Below are 17,573 nucleotides of genomic sequence, written 5' to 3'. Positions count from 1 at the left end.
AAAGCATACTTTTTAATACTAACAAAAACATTTGAGTTAGTTCTAGTTGGTTCGGATTATTTTTATGAACCCATGAACCAACCCAATCCATAAAATTTTCATTTATTTGAACTCAACCCAACCCAACCAAAATGAATTAATAACCCAATCCAAACTATACGGGTTGGATTAGGTTGATCTGTTTTCGGGTCTACGGGTTTTCAAACACCCCAATTGATGTGGCCAAATTTATTAACACATGGTAGTAATCTGCACGTGTTAGCTGAAATTTTTCAAAGGTTAAAAAATATGATTGTGATCTCTTTGATTTCTAGTTGGTTGAAATTTAGTCCATATTATTTTAATAAATTTTAAATTTAATTCTTAATGTGATACTTTTTTATTTGAAAAAACCATCATCTATTAATATTTTCACTATAAATTTTAAGAAATATATTCTTATATTTTATTTATTTGAATAGAAGTTATAGTTGTTATTGTTCAGCTAATTTCAATAAAAACTAAGCTTAAATTACCAAATTTAAAATTAATTAAATGTACATAGATTAAAATTGGATGTTGAAAGACTAAAATGATATTTTAACATTTTTAAAACTAGACAAAAATAAATGATCATTTTGATCTATAGTTTGAAACTTGTATTATTTTAATAGTTTAATACTTATTTGGCATTTACTTTTTAGTTTATTGCAAATTAAGTTTGTTTTCTTAACATTTCTTTACAAGAATTTTCATTTTTCAATTCATAGTATGTATATATAAATGTGTGTATATATGTGTGAATGCGTGTATATATATATATACACGTATTAAGGAATACCTTTTAAAAATTTTAAGCTTTGACTTCAATTTTAAAAACACTCCTTAAAGGTAGATAAAAATAAAGAAACCCATAAGTGAAAGTATGGTTTATATAAGTTAAGCAAATGTTTATCAAACGAGTCAAACCGTGCATAGCTCATTTGGTATATGAGTGTGCTAGAAACACATGGTTCATGGTTTGAATCTCCTACCCCAATTTTACTAAAAAAAATGTTTATCAAAAGAATATGTAGTTATATGTTTTTAAATATTAAAATTTAGTTTATGCACATTTTTATGACATGTGTGGGGTGTCAAAATCAAACCTAACCTTTGAAGGAACTCTTAAACAGAGTACCCATGAGCGGAAACGGATCTTTCCTATTTCATTGTGACAAAATGACCACACAAACATTCTAACATATAGATATGCATTGTAAAACTAATTACGGGCATGCTTTAACAAATAAAATACAAAAGACCGAGAGACTTGCCAGTTGAAGACAATCTTCAATCGAACTCGGTCCAACGGAAGCGAACTCCTCACGCTCCTTATCGTCCAGCAAGCAGTTGTCTAACAGACCATGATCGTCTACACGAACAGCAGCGCACGAATAAACAGCAACTGGGGACGATACCACCACTCGAAGCCCTCGATATTCTCAGAGTGAGAATCCAAATGGTGGACTCTGATGGAATTGGTAGAGGGGAGGAGGAAAAGCGATCGTGTAAAATGAACAAGCAAGTGGGAGATAGTAGAAGACTATCGTATAGTCGGGTACTTGTCATTTAGGTCGGAGTACACGATTGTATAGGTTTAGCTAAGCGATCGCCTATCAAATGGTAAGCGATCGTTTAGTTCTGCTCGGCGCGCTAAGCGATCGTATAGAAAACGTAAGCGATCATTTAGAAATCGTGGGCGATCAGTACGCGAGTGTGTGATTGTTTAGGAAGACGGGCACTATCGTATAGGCTCTCAACGCTAAGCGATCATATACTTTCACACCGTGAGCGATTTTTCTTGCGTGTCTTCTTCAAAATGAAAACTATTTTCATTTTTATTCTTCAGTTACAAGAACTGGATCAAACTTCCCACTATCGCACAAATCCGGAGAAATACTTTGCCAATTATCTCATAACTGCCTAATTAATTAATTAATTAATTAATTAATATAATCATATTTTATTCTTAACCTATAGTTTGATATCATATATCTACTATGTGTTTTCTCCTCTACTTGATATAAATCATATTTATATCTAATTTTCTCCAAAATAATATATCTCATACATTTAGTTAATTATATCATATATAATTAACCAGTTCAATTATATCATATATAATCGAACTCCCTTTTATCAATTTGAACATTTGAAACTGACCAAAAAACTGATTCTCAACTTTATCCAAGCTACCAAGGGGACCTTATGGACCTATGGCTCGAAGCTCCAATGGTACATGAATAGCTGACTAAATTCTTTAGCCACGAGATCCACCATCTGTTAACTGCCAGACATTTCACTAAAGACCGACAGGTGAACTTTTCTTACCACAAATATATTTCTGTGTCCATCGGATATAACCAATCATGAGTACGGTAACCCTTCATAGATGCTCGGAAGTACAATTGGGCCAATTTACTATTTTGCCCCTGTAGTTAAATCTCACTCCTTAAGTACCACTGATCCCTCTAATGAACAATACAACATAGTCTAACTACGTGTGAACACCTCTCAAGACAAGAGAAGGTGTGTGGCGCCACATCATGCAAGCCCTAGAATCAGCCCTTAAGGGAGCCATCTATCTATTTACTCCTGCATCGGAGAAGGAGTGAATTCCTTCTTGTGTAGTTGAGTTCCCAGCTCCCAAATCAGACGAATCCCCAAAGTGGTAGGTTTAAGTCGGCGGCCTGGCCACTCACACCCATGCAAATCAAAGAACCGCCTTCAATAGCAAGAGTTCCCAACTCACTCAAGATTGAGGTCATGTCACCTATGGTCATCCTAGTGAAGTGAAGTCTCTGTCATGAATGGTGTTATATAACGAGACGTTAACACTTCATGGTCAGGTCTTATACAAACTCTTTATATAGAATGCCCCCGCTCGCATGTCTTCTACACGAATGATCAGGATCAAACCATCTGTAACAAGTCACAACACTTGTAACTATTCCACAAAGCGGGCCGCATCCGTAGCGTTACCAGGATAAGGTTTTCCTCCTATATCCATATACTACAGACCATTTTGGTTATCACATAAGACATGATCCATGTGTATGTCACCACATACATGTTTAAGTTACAGACAAATAACCAGGGATTTTAGATTTATTGGTTTTGATAAAGCAAATGAAACAATCAGATGAGCAAAATCAAGAAGTGAAGTAAAAATCATCACAAGCGTTCGTACAAACTGTTTACAAACTACAAGACAAGAGACTTTAGGGCATCAACCCCAACAACCTTAATGTAGATTAATGATAAAAGTTTTATGTTAACTGAACTATGCTATTTTTTATTTATTTTTTAAATCTCACGAGTTTGCACAACTTTTATCTGTCTACATGTAATATAATATTATGACAAAAATATCATCATAATAAAACTTAGGAAAAATATCAATTTACACCTCTGAACTTGAGTTGTATCAATTTAAACTCTAAACTCATAATTGTATCAATCTAAACATCGAACTTTTATAAGTGTATCGATTTAAACTCCAAACTAATAATTGTATCAATTTAAACTCTGAACTTTCATAAGTGTATCAATTTAAACTTTGAAGTTTCACAGGTGTATCAATTTAAACTATCCATTATGTTTTACTTGGATACACGTATGAAAGTTTTGGATACACGTATGAAAGTTTAAGGTTTTGTTGATGCCAATTTTTTACCAAACGAATGTAATTGATCTCACCACGGAACAACAATAGTAAATTTGTATTTTTTGGGGAAGAGAGCTTGCTTGTAAGCAAATAGAACACTAGACACCTGAAGAAACTCTTATCCAAGAGAACCCATGAGCAGAAGCAAGATCTTTCCAAGCCCATTGTGACAGAATTAAAGGCATTCACAAACATAAAGAATAGTTATGCATTGTTAACAAAATTACAACATGCTTAAGAAATCAGATACAAAAGGGAACGAGAGACATATATTTGAAGAACACTTCTTCTACAAATCTCCCACTCTTGTGAAGACTTGGACAACAACCTCTTGCTCTTATTCCAATCGCCTAGTAATCACGAACGGTCTTCTCCACAAACAAGCACCCTTAGACACCACCACTCGGTAACCTTGGTATTCTCGAAGTGAGAATCCAGAAGTTGTGGGCTATGTTGGATTTAGTAAAGGGATGGAGGAAGGCAACGATTAAACTATACGATCAAGCAAGTGGGAGAATGTACTATTTATTGCATAGACTGTGTATGCTTGATCGTTTAGTAAAACTTGAAGGCACACGATCGTTTAGTACAACACACTAGATCGTTACACGATCGTTTAGTAAAAGGCGTTTAACACGTGATTGTTTAGTAAATCGCTAGTACACGATCGATTAGAAACTCACTTGAAGGCTATCGTGTAGTCTCTCTGAGCTAAACGATTAGTAATGCACACAAATGAAGCGATCTCTCGACAAAATGAAAACTCTTTTTGTTTTATCCTTCAGTTACGAAAACTGAACATAACCTCCCACTTTCATGGTTAATAGAGAAAATAACCACCCACAATTATCTCATAATTGTTTAATTATAAATAAATACAATAACTAACTTATCATATTATATTTATAACCTATAGTTTTTACATCACATCATATGTAATATTTAAACCATATGTCTTTTCTCCTTTATTCAATATAAATCATATTTTTATCAAATTCCTTCAATTAATGTATCTCATACATCATATCAAACTAACCCAAAAACTGATTTTCAACTTGAATCCTTGAGGTACTAAGGGGGCCATATGAACCTATGGCTCAAAGATCCAATGGTACGTGAATAGCTGACTAAACTCTTTAGCCACGAGATCCACCATCGGTTAACTATCGAACACTCCACTAAAGACCGACAACTGCATTCTTCTCACTACAGATATATTTATGTGTCCATTGTATATAACCAGTTAATGATGGGCAGAAATGCACGTCATCTTAGGCCTTTTATTTAGAATTATGAGGATTGTTAAGTGAAATATGTGGCGAATATGTTAGGAATTCATGAGAAAATGAGTTTGCGTCGTTTGACATTAAGAATCTCAACTAACCCTCTATTATGTATTATTATGCGTTCAATTGTCTATCTTTGTTACTAACGTAGGAAGCGGACGCATACGCGGAAGCCAGGCTATCGCAAAGACGACCGCATGCGGAGAATTTCTCCATCGCAAAGGCGAACGCATACGTTCGACGCATGGATGTTGCGACCATCAACCGTATGCGTCCATCGTGTAGAAGTTGCGGTCGTCAAGCGAATATGGTCATCGTTGAGAAGTTGCGGGCATCGAGCGAATACGGTCATCGCAAGGAGATTGCGGCTACATGATGATAACCATAATAGAGGGATGAACACAAGGTTGGTGGAATGGAAGCATGAACGCATACCTCAGAGAATCCAAAAGATGATGTTGACATTTCACCTACCACGTTGTTAGCAGCAGAGATTCAGAAAAGGACCATCGCGTCGCGAAGTGTCAGATTGAGAGTAGGTTCATTAATGCTGTCGGCGATCAAGCTCTATAAATAGAAGCTGCTGAGCAGAATTTCAATTTATCCAAGGTTTTCTGCCTGAGGGCGGATCTTTGTGATCCAGACAAAAGCGTGAGAAGAAAGCTTGAGAGTTCTTCATCTCCTTCATCCATTCCGAGTGATGATCGAAGCCTTCGTTGGAGTCAGAGCTCGAAAGAGTATGCTCCACCGCCCTTTCATGGCACCACCGGTAGCCTTGACACACATCTTGCTTCCAGCTGGTCCTTTCCTTTTCTCTTCTTTCCTTATATTGTATGTATTACATTTTGGCTTAAGAAATTAATGCATTTTGTGATCAATGCATCTCTATATTTTCCTTCGACTCCATCTCCATCTTTATTTACTTAGAATCTTTAACTTTCATTGCATTACTTAGTGAGATTGTTAGAGTATCACATACTTAATCATGCAGCATAGGAATATGAAGCATGTAGCAAACCACCGGGAGGTGTGCGTTATGTAAGTGTTGTGAGAAAACCTTATTTGCATAGTGTGAAGCTGTAGCAACACCTTTCTATAAGCGGACGCAATGCTTGTCTATGAGTAAAGTCAGCACCAACCAACTGCCCCGGGAGAGTAAGTGGTTGGTTGCATTAAGCAATGTAAGAAAATGTTCATTAGAGACAGGAATAATCTTACTTCAGCCAGGTTTATGCGATTACCTTGTCTTATGAGCGTATCAATCATCATTTAGGCATACTTGGGAGAGTAGTCTAAAAACCAAATCTAAGACTCGAGAGAGTGGATTGGAATGCATAAGCAAGAATGGGAAACTTAGAGATAAGTTTCGTTTTCTATTACACAGCGTATACACCCTACGGATTGAATATTGCATGCGTCCAAAAGTAGGATATGGTGGTATGCGGTCATCTTGTTTATGTATGGGAGCACATGAGCAGGAATAGAGACTTAGAAATAAGACCTCTCGACACTGTCGCATATACATCGCATGCATCCTAGAAATAGGCACAAGTGTGTGTAGCATGATCGTATAGCTTTGCGCTGGCTGAGGTTGGCCTTGTGGTCAAGCTTAGTGTGCAGTGAAAGCCTTCTCACATTTTATCTATTTTTCCATGCATTTTACTACGCGACGACAGTTGCCGTGTCTTTACCTTTCATGCGCATTCCCATTGCTTTGTCTGTTAGTTAGGAGTAGGAGTAGTTTATTAGCTACAAGTCCCTAAGTTCGACCTCGGATCATTCTTTTATTCATCTGCTACAAACACATCACCACATACATTTAGCTACAAGTCCTTAAGTTCGACCTCGGATCACCCGAGAAACTTGCGTTCGCATTATACTTGGCGTGAGCGCAAGAAAACTTGTGATAGGAATGCATGGTCATTGCATATAAGAGTAATGCATATTTTCATTCCAACGCATGACCACCGACGCATGAGTATAAACGAATAATCTAAGACATGCATCGCATATTGCGTTCCCTTAATTTTAATCATCAAGTTGTTGGCTAACAAATTTTTGTCACCAAGTTTTTGGTAGCCGGGGACTTGGCAGCTAATTGTTTGTTGAGTTTTGTGTTTTTGCAGGCAACCTTTTTATCTTGGGAGTATTGTAGCTTGTGCAACCAAGTTGCAAACAGTATTGAAGTGTAGGCGATGCGTCGAAAGCTAGTATTGACCCCAAGATAAAAGGGCAATCAGTCGCATGAGTTGAAGGCAGTTCTAAGCACATGGTGGCCAACATATTCCCAACAATTGCCGGAAGTTCAACTGGTCAAGGCAAGCCCCTTTACCTTGCTTTTCTAGTTTAGTCTATTTTTATTGTTATTTTGGATATGAGGTTGCTTCCTTGGTTGTGGTGCATTTGCTCCTTGTAGGTGCGACAATAATTCTCCTTGGTGCACAATTACAATGGAAGAATCCTCTTCATCATTAAATGCATGGCTTTGATCACATGAACTCCAAAGCATGGTCGCATGCGTTATTCTACTTAAGGTTCTTTTCTTGTTATCTTTTATGCATTATCCTTTTGAAATTCTCCTGGTCCGATTGTGTTCCTTTGCGTTGCATCTATGATGGTATGTATAATTCACTACATCTGCTAACTAAGCATCGCAAAGCTCTCCTTACTTTTAATAGCTTCTTAAAAAATGTGACAATCTAAGTTTTATCATGTGCAAACCTTTGTTCAAACATTTGTTACCGCATTCCTATGAGTTTGTCTTTAGCTTTGCGGTGAGAATGCCAACCTCTAAGTTTGGGAGTGGCAGCGATCCCAGAGAATTGTGTTCATTACATTGCGATCATTTAAAAAAAAATTAGAATAACAACTCCACTGTCAACGCAATGGGGAAACCCATGTTGATAAGAGTTAAGTTGTGAAAGGCACTTACCCGTAGTTGGATGTCCGAATGACACACGTGGGGGCAAGGCAAAATGAAATTAAGTCGCCAGGATCAATGCATAAACGAAACTCCTCTATCGGGCACAAGCCAAATTAAGCAAGACAAGAGTTGAGTTGAATATGGAACGCAACCAAAGTTGGATGCCCGCATGACACACATGGGGGTAAGCCAAAATGAAGAACGTAACCAAGTTCAATGCCGCATTTTTTAATAAGAAATTGCAAAATTTTGAATTGTTTTGAATGAACGCATTCTCAAAAGCTGAACGCAAAGTTGCGGGGAACGAATAAAAAGTTTTTGAGCAAAGGCTTGCCGAATTTAAACTTAGAAAATGGCTTTTTGAAGAAGCAGCCGAAGTGAAAGAGAGTGTTGCGGCCATGGTCAGAGGTAGGAGTAAATTATATTCTGAGAGGCTGGTCATCGCAAAGGAAAGCCAGAGGGTGAGTTAAGAATTTCTTCTGTATAACGCATGCATAAGAACAAGTATGATTCTAAGTTTGGGGTGTAATGACGGGCAGAAATGCACGTCATCTTAGGCCTTTTATTTAGAATTATGAGGATTGTTAAGTGAAATATGCGATGAATATGTTAGAAATTCATGAGAAAAGGAGTTTGCGTCATTCGGTATTAAAAATCTTAGCTAACCCACTATTATGTGTTATTATGCATTCAATTGTCTATCTTTGTAGCTAACGCAGGAAGCGGACGCATACGAGGAAGCTGGGCTATTGCAAAGACGACTGCATGTGGAGAATTTCTCCATCGCAAAGGCGAACGCATACGTTTGACGCATAGATGTTGCGGCCATCAACCGCATGCATCCATCGCGTAGAAGTTGTGGTCGTCAAGCGAATGCGGTCATCGCTGAGAAGTCGCGGCCATCGAGCGAATGTGGTCATCGCAAGGAGATTGCGACTACATGATGATAACCATAATAGAGGGATGAATGCAAGGTTGGTGGAATGGAAGCACGAATGCATACCTCGGGAGAATCAAAAGATGATGTTGACATTTCACCTACCACGCCGTTAGTAGCAGAGATTCAGAAAAGGACCATCGCACCGCGAAGTGTCAGATTGAGAGCAGGTCCATTAATGCTGTCAGCGATCAAGCTCTGAATCTAACACTTCACGGTGCGATGGTCATTTTCTGAATCTCTGCTGCTAACGGCGTGGTAGGTGAAATGTCAACTTCATCATGTTTCCATTCCACTAACCTTGCGTTCATCCCTCTATTATGGTTATCCTCATATAGCCGCAATCTTCTTGCGATGACCGCATTCGCTCGATGGCCGCAACTTCTCAGCGATGACCGCATTCGCTTGACGACCGCAACTTCTACGCGATGGACGCATGCGGTTGATGGCCACAACATCCATCCGTCGAACGTATGCGTTCGCCTTTGTGATGGAGAAATTCTCCGCATGCGGTCGTCTTTGCGATAGCCCGGCTTCTGCGTATGTGTCCGCTTCCTGCGTTAGCTACAAAGATAGACAATTGAACGCATAATAACGGGTTAGCCGATATTCTTAATGTCGAACGATGCAAACTCATTTTCTCATGATTTCCTAACATATTCGCCGCATATTTCACTTAACAATCCTCATAATTCTAAATAAAAGGCCTAAGATGATGTGCATTTCTGCCCGTCATCACCAGTCAACAGTACAATAACCCTTCAAAGATTGCTCGTAAGTATAGTTGGGCCAATTTACCATTTTGCCCCTGTAGTTACATCTAACTCCTTATATACCATTGATTCCTCTAATGAATAATACATCATAGTCCTACTATGAGTGAACACCTCTTGGGCCATGAGAAAGTATATGGCGCCACATCGTTCAAGCCCCGTAATCAACCTTTAAGGGAGCAATCTATCTACTTATCCCTGCTTCGGGGAATGTGTGAATTCCATCTTGTGTAGTAAGTTCCCAGCTCCCCAATCAGACGAATCCCCAAAGTGGTAGGTTTAAGTCAGCAATCTGGCCACTTGTACCCATGCAAATCAAAGGACCACCCTCATAGGCAGAAGTTCCCAACTCACTCAGGATTAAGGTCATGTTACCTATGGTCATCCTAGTGAAATGAAAGTCTCTGTCATGAACAACGTTATATAACGAGACTAAACACTTCGTGGTCCGATCTTATACAAACTCCTTTGTATAGGACACCTCCGTTCACATGCCTCCACATGAATGATCAGGATCAGACCATCTGCAGTACTTTACAACATTTGGAACATCTACAAAGCGGGTCGTTTCCGTAGTGTCACCAGGATAAGGTTTCCCTCATTTATCCATATACTACAGACCATTTAGGTTATCACTTAAGGTATGATCCACTTGTATGTCTCCACAGACATGCTTACGTCACAACAATAATAAGGGATCTTAGTTTATTGGTTTGTGGAAAATGCAACTAAAATATCTCATATTTCATAGACAACAATGAAGAAAATATCTCATATTATTACATCACAAGCATTTGTTCATACAGGTGTTTACAAACTACAGGGCCCTATGAGATTTAGGGCATCAACTCCAATAATCTCCCACTTGTCCTAAAGCGAGTGGGTGTACAAGATAACAACAAGTACAAAACAATAAACTAGGACACTAAGGCCCAATACAAAAATCTTCCACTTACCCTAGTCCAGCCGCGGACGGTCTCGTAGACCCATGCTCTGAAGGTGACCCTAAAAAACTGTAGCTGTGAGAGCCTTCGTAAATAGGTCAGCAACGTTGTCCTCCAAAGCAATCTTCGTTACTATTATGTCCCCTCGATGAACTATCTTGTGGATGAGATGATACTTCCGCTCTATATGTATGTCGCACTTGTGACTCCTAGGCTCCCTTAAGTTTGCCACAACACCACTATCATTACAATAAAGAGTGATGAGCCTAGACATGTCTAGAACAACTTCCATATTAGTCAGGAACTTCCTGAGCCAAACGACCTCCTTAGCAGCTTCACAAGCCACTACATACTCGTCCTCCATCGTGGAGTCAACGATGCAACCCCTACTTAGTGCTTTGCCATACTATAGCCCTCTGTTAAGAGTGAACACTGAGCCTGAGTAGATTTACGAGAATTCTTATCAGTTTGAAAGTCAGAGTTCGTGAATCCAGTAAGGATCAAATTCTTAGATCCATACATGAGCATGTAGTCCCTCGTTCTCCGAAGATACTTGAGAATGTTCTTGATGGCAGTCTAGTAACCATGTCCTGGATTAGACTGATATCTACTTACTATCCCCACAGCATAGCAGATGTCAGGTCTACTACACAACATCGCATACATAAAATTGCCAACGACAGAATATATAGAGGATCCGTCTCATTTCCTCAACCTCTTGAGGTGTCTTAGGAAACTGTTTCTTAGACAATGTAACTCTATGCCGAAAAGGCAGTAGGCCCCTTTTGGAGTTCTGCATCGAGTACTTGATCAACATCTTGTCAATGTATGATACCTGAGACAACGCAAGTACTTTGTTTTTCGATCCCAAAAGATCTGAATACCAAGAACAAATTGAGCCTCTCCCAAATCTTTCATTTTGAATTGGATCGCTAGCCAGTTCTTAACTGAAGTCAGTAAACCTACATCATTCCCAATGAGTAGGATATCGTCTACATATAACACTAGGAAAACTACTGAATTGTTGATGATTTTCTTGTAGACACAAGGCTCATCAACGTTTTGGTCAAAGTCGTAAAATTTGATTGCGGTATCAAACCGAATGTTCCAAGATCGAGGCGCCTATTTCAACCCATAAATGGATCGATTCAGTTTATAAATCTTTTGCTCTTGACTTTGGGCTATGAATCCCTTGGGTGGCACCATATAAATGGTCTCCTCAAGATTACCATTTAGAAAGGCAGTCTTGACATCCATTTTCCATATCTCATAGTCATATATGAGGTAATGGACAGAACGATGCAAATAGACTTCAACATGGCAACAGGCGAGAAAGTCTCCTCACAGTTAAATTCCTCCACCTGGGTATAACCCTTTGCCACAAGTCTAGCCTTGAAGGTTTGCACCTTCCCATTAGCACCCTATTTCTTCTTGTAGATCAATTTACAACCTATAGGTTTTACCCTATTAGGTTGATCTACAAGATCCCATACTGAGTTGAAGTACATGGACTCCATCTCAAGATCTATGGCTTTCATACACTCTTATACTATAACACTTATAATATAAAGATGATGCATGAATAAATATAACTCTTATATTATATGATGCATGAGCATGCTCTTGAAGTAATTTAATCATGTAAACGACTATATCATAACTCTTACAATATAGAGATGATGCATGACTGATGCATAACCTAAGGTGGGATTTCAATTATATGGCATACTATATGACATATAATAAAACATACATCTTATGTACATTCATCATAATTAATGGACCGAGACGATTAGCCTAAAAAATCGGAAATTAAATTCTATCTATTACATAAAACCATTGAGTAAACCAGTTCACAAGTGAACCAGATCTTGAACCGCTTGGGCGAAGACTTCTTCTTGATCGTTTAGTAAATTGGGCGAGTAACCACGATCGCTTAGCTACTATCGAGTACTATTTATAATGCAATGAAGCATGAGGCCACTCAATCGTTTAGTGCACTAATTTAAACGTAAGTCTAAATGACCAAATAGACGACTATGATGTTTTGAAGCATGATCATCTAGACGATCGAAGAGTAAGCGATAAATAACATTTACCATGCGATTGTGTAGTCAATGATTAAGCGATGAAGCTTGCTAGGCTACACGGTCGTTTATTGTGCGCGCGTCTACCTTGCAGTTGAGTATCCTATACTTTACGATCACTTACCCCATCATTTACACGATCTGACCAATGTTTGGTCTTCTTCTTCCTCGAAGTAATGTGCAACTCCTTGCTTTGAAGCTTCATCACGAGCGACTCACACTAACTCAAACACTTTGAATTACAGACTCGATAGCAAGTTAATATGTCCAAAAACACAGGGGCCTTTATAGTTAACTTTGAAAATGTAAAAGAAATCAACAACCAGAGGCAATCATCCCAGAAACTCCATTAATCCACATCCAAAAACCTATTTATCACTTAAACAGAATGCAGACATGTTTACACCCACCAAGAATGTAAATGCTATTCTATACATCAATGGATTTGGAATATTAGAACCTGACTCTGATACCAATTGAAGAAACTCTTATCAAAGAGCATGCATGAGCGGAAGCATGATCGATCCAAATTCATTGTGACAAAATTATAAGCATTCACAAACATACAAACTAGTTATGCATCTTCTAACAAATTACGACATGCTTTAGTAAATAAATACAAAAGGGATGAGAGATATACCTTTGAAGAACTCTTTTTCTAAAGACCTCTCACTCTCGTGAAGACTTGGACCGACAACCTCTTATTGTCTCTACAATCATCTAATCAATCGTCTGGTCAATCACAAACAAGTAACCTCTCGGATACCACCACTCAGTAATCTAGAGTCAATAATCCAGGCAGAATCATCATTCTCCACTAAACAAGTCCCCAAAACTAGTAAATCATATTTACCTTGTTTTGTCTTGGCCTTGACCTTCTTCTTCTCCTTTATCTAGTGAGGACAGTTCTGCTTCCAGTGCCCATCCTGGTTGCAATAGAAACACTTTCCTTTGTCAACCAGTGTTGGTCGCCTACCTCGCTGAGTGACAGGTTGTGAGTTAGCAGGTGTTTCCCCTTCCCTTTACCACCCTTCTTCTTCTTCCACTTGGAAGTGTTAGAAGTAGAAGGTGTAGACTTAATCCTTAAGGTTGAACCTCGATGGAACTTCTTTGAAGATTAAGTAACATTTACCTTACCAACCTTCTTCTCCTTACTTTTCATCAAGGATTGGAATGTCTACAACTCGTTGAGGAGAGTTGTAAGGGTATGGTCAACTTTGTTCAGTATAATGTTCCTGACAAAGTGTAGAAAGTTATCTGGCAACGAGTGCAGAATGATGCTAACCTGACTGCCCTCATCGATGCGTGACCCATTCATCTCCACCACATTGAAGTGGACCATCATGTTCACAACATGTTCGAGAATAAATGTGCCTTCCTCCATTTTGGAGTTGAAGATACATTTCAGAACTTTGTGCTTGAGCTGTCCAGACGGTTGGTTGATCATTCCCCGTAGGGACTCCATGATCTCATGCGCTGAGACCATAGGCTCATGCTTCTTGGCCAAAACGTCATTTAAACTAGCCAAGATGTAAGCTCGAGCCTTCTCATTCGCCCGTGTTCATCTCTCATAAGCGTCCAGAACAATTCGAGTGGCGTTCTGAGGTGGAATAGGAAGACACTTCTCCATAAGGACGAACCTCAGGTCATCGATGATTAATATTGTAGTTATCGTGTGTTTCCAACTAGCATAATTCTCGCTAGTCCACTTATTGGTGCTTAATAGAGCTAATGCGGCTGTAGCCATTTTTACGTTGCTAAAAAAAGAACAAACTTAATGAGTCTAACATTACCACTTTTAATACAAATTTTAGTTTTAGCAAAATAGTTTCCATGTACCCTATGTGAAAAGACATATATTTCGTAATGATGCCCCAGCGAGGCAGGACAAAAGTCATCGGTGGGGTGATCAAATGCCCTTCACTAGGATATGACATTCTTAACTATTAGACAGAAACAACTCTTGTAACTGACACTAAAAGTCACCATTTTTCGGTCCAGTACTTTTAAACTTTAACAATTCCACGTAAGTGTAATCCCTCATTTTTTGCCCTAGAGTCCCGCCTTAATGTACCCACCGTAGAGAAAAAGCAGATTAGGACAAGAGACTAAAGCGACCTTATCCTATATAGGAGATCAGATAAAGAGTCGTGCAAAACTGCCATCCTTTAGGGGGACACTTCCAAGGTGCCTCGAGGCGATGCACAAAAAAGTTATCCAACCTGATGAGAGAGACTGTGGGATATGTTCACACATCTCGCTCCCACTTACTTTGAACATTCTCTCCATTCACCTTGGTATTGTCCTACCCAAACACCATCCTTTAGGAGGACACTCCCAGGGTGCCTCGAGGCCGAGGATAGATCTCATGGTGTGAACATAAAGGGAGAAACGTTAAGAGGTTTAAGTGAAGTATCATATACCCCAAGTACCTTCCACTGAATGTTCTACCTAAGGGTTCATTAACTTAGATCATCCAGCTACTGATTTTATCTAAGTGTGTTTAAATTGCCCAAAAACAACTCTTGTCTTTAATATTAAACAAGTTCAAGTCAAGTCCCATTAAATTCTTTTAACGGACTATCCTCAAATTTGCATGCATGCATCAAATCTATCTAATTCAGCTTTCCAGGTAGGTTCCCTGGTAAGGGTGTTCCGTTTTTGCCAGCTTAAGTACCCCAACCTAGGCAGAACTCGCCTTAGACAAAAGGCCCTTTATAGATAGTTTTGCTACATATTTAATATTTTATTAGTCAATTTAATCCTATTAAACTGATTAAAAGATTAAACCTGAGATTTCTAATCTCATTAGAACCGTGATCTTAGGTCTATCTCCATCAAGTTTTAAAACTCTTTTAAAAACATGATTCAAGCCTAAGTTCGCGTGTATGTCTTTCTTATTGATTTTAGTTCCAACTTTCCTTATAACTCTTATAAAAGAAACAACCAAAACCATTCACATCGCTATACATAACTAGGTATTTATAACTTTTATAAATTTAACCTATGTATGTGTCATACTTCATGCAATGTTCATTCATTACTATATATAACACTTATGTACTTTGTAATGAACTAAGCATACATGCTTCCGTACATCCTTATACTATAACACTTATAATATTAGATGATGCATGAATATGCTTAATGCATGCATAAATGTAACTCTTATATTATATGATGCATGAGCATGCTCTTGAAGTAATTTAATCATGCAAACTATTATACCATAACTTTTATAATATAGAGATGATGCATGACCGATGCATCACCTAAGATAGGATTTTAACTATATGGCATACTATATGACATATAATAAAACATACATCTCGTGTACATTCACCACAATTAAAGGACCGATATGATTAGCCTAAAAAATCGGAAATTAAATTCTATCTATTACATAAAATCATTGAGCAAACTAGTTCACAAGCGAACTGGGTCTTGAACCACCCGAGCGAAGAATTCTTCCTGATCGTTTAGTAAATTGGGCGAGTAACCACGATCGCTTAGCTACGATCGAGTACCATTTAAAATGCGATGAAGCATGAAGCCACTCAATCATTTAGTGCACTAATTTAAACGCAAGTCTAAACGACCGGATAAACGACTATGATGTTGTGAAGCATGATCGTCTAGACGATCGAAGAGCATGCGATAAGTAACATATACCATGCGATTGTGTAGTCAATGACTAAACGATGAATCTTACTGAGCAACACGATCGTTTAGTGCGCGTTTGTCTACCTTGCAACCGAGTATCCCATACTCTACGATTACTTACCCCCATCGTTTACACGATCTGACCAACGTTTGGTCTTCTTCTTCCTCGAAGTAATGTGCAACTCTTTGCTTTGAAGCTTCATCACGAGCGACTTACAATAACTTAAATACTTTGAAGATGTAAAAAAACAGGGGCCCTTACAGTTAACTTTGAAGATGTAAAAGAATTCAACAACCAGCGGCAATCATCCTAGAAAATCCATTAATCCACATCCACAAACATATTTAACACTTCAAAAATTTGCATACATGCTTACACCCACCAAGAATGTAAATGCTATTATATTCATCAATGGATTTGGAATATCAGAACCTGGCTCTGATACCAATTGAAGGAACTATTATAAAAGAGAACGCACGAGCGGAAGCACGATCGATCCAAATTCATTGTGACTAAATTACAAGCATTCACAAACATACAAACTAGTTATGCATCATCTAACAAATTACGACATGCTTTAGGAAATAAATATAAAAGGTACGAAAGACATATCTTTGAAGAACTCTTCTTCTAAAGACCTCTCGCTCTCATGAAGACTTGGACCAACAACCTCTTGCTGTCTCTACAATCGTCTGATCAATCACAAACAATCTTCTCCACAAAGAGGTAACCTCTCAGACACCGCCACCATTTAGTAACCTTGGTATTCTCGAAGTGAGAACCCGTAAGGTGTGGGCTCTGTTATGAATTTGGTAGAGGGATGGAGGAAATAATGATCGAACAATACAACCAAGCAAGTAGGAGAAGGAACTGTCTAGATCGTTTAGTAAAACTTAGCAAGTACACGATCATTTAGAAAAACAGGCTTGATCATTTACATGATCGTTTAGTGAATCTCGCTTCGTACATAATCGTTTAGTAAACTTTACACGATCGTTTAGAGAAAGGAGTGTTAGCTTTAGGGCTTCAATCAAACCAAGTATTTTAATGATAACAAACTCAGTTTTTTTGTACTAACATTTTCAGTGTTTCAGAGTCACTATCTTGTAGAGCTCGGAAAGACGATTCCAACATAATTTGAATAGCTCAAATTAGAGTTCATACGAGAAAGTTATATGCAAAAGAAAATTGGAGAGGAAATCTAACGTGGCAGTGACACGTGATGCCTTGCTGACGTGGCATACAAATGGTCAATATTAATGACGTGGTAG

The sequence above is a fragment of the Benincasa hispida genome, chromosome 2 (genome assembly GCF_009727055.1).
Source record: "Benincasa hispida cultivar B227 chromosome 2, ASM972705v1, whole genome shotgun sequence".
In the NCBI taxonomy this organism is placed as follows: domain Eukaryota; kingdom Viridiplantae; phylum Streptophyta; class Magnoliopsida; order Cucurbitales; family Cucurbitaceae; genus Benincasa; species Benincasa hispida.
Note: the sequence above shows the minus strand (reverse complement) of the source record.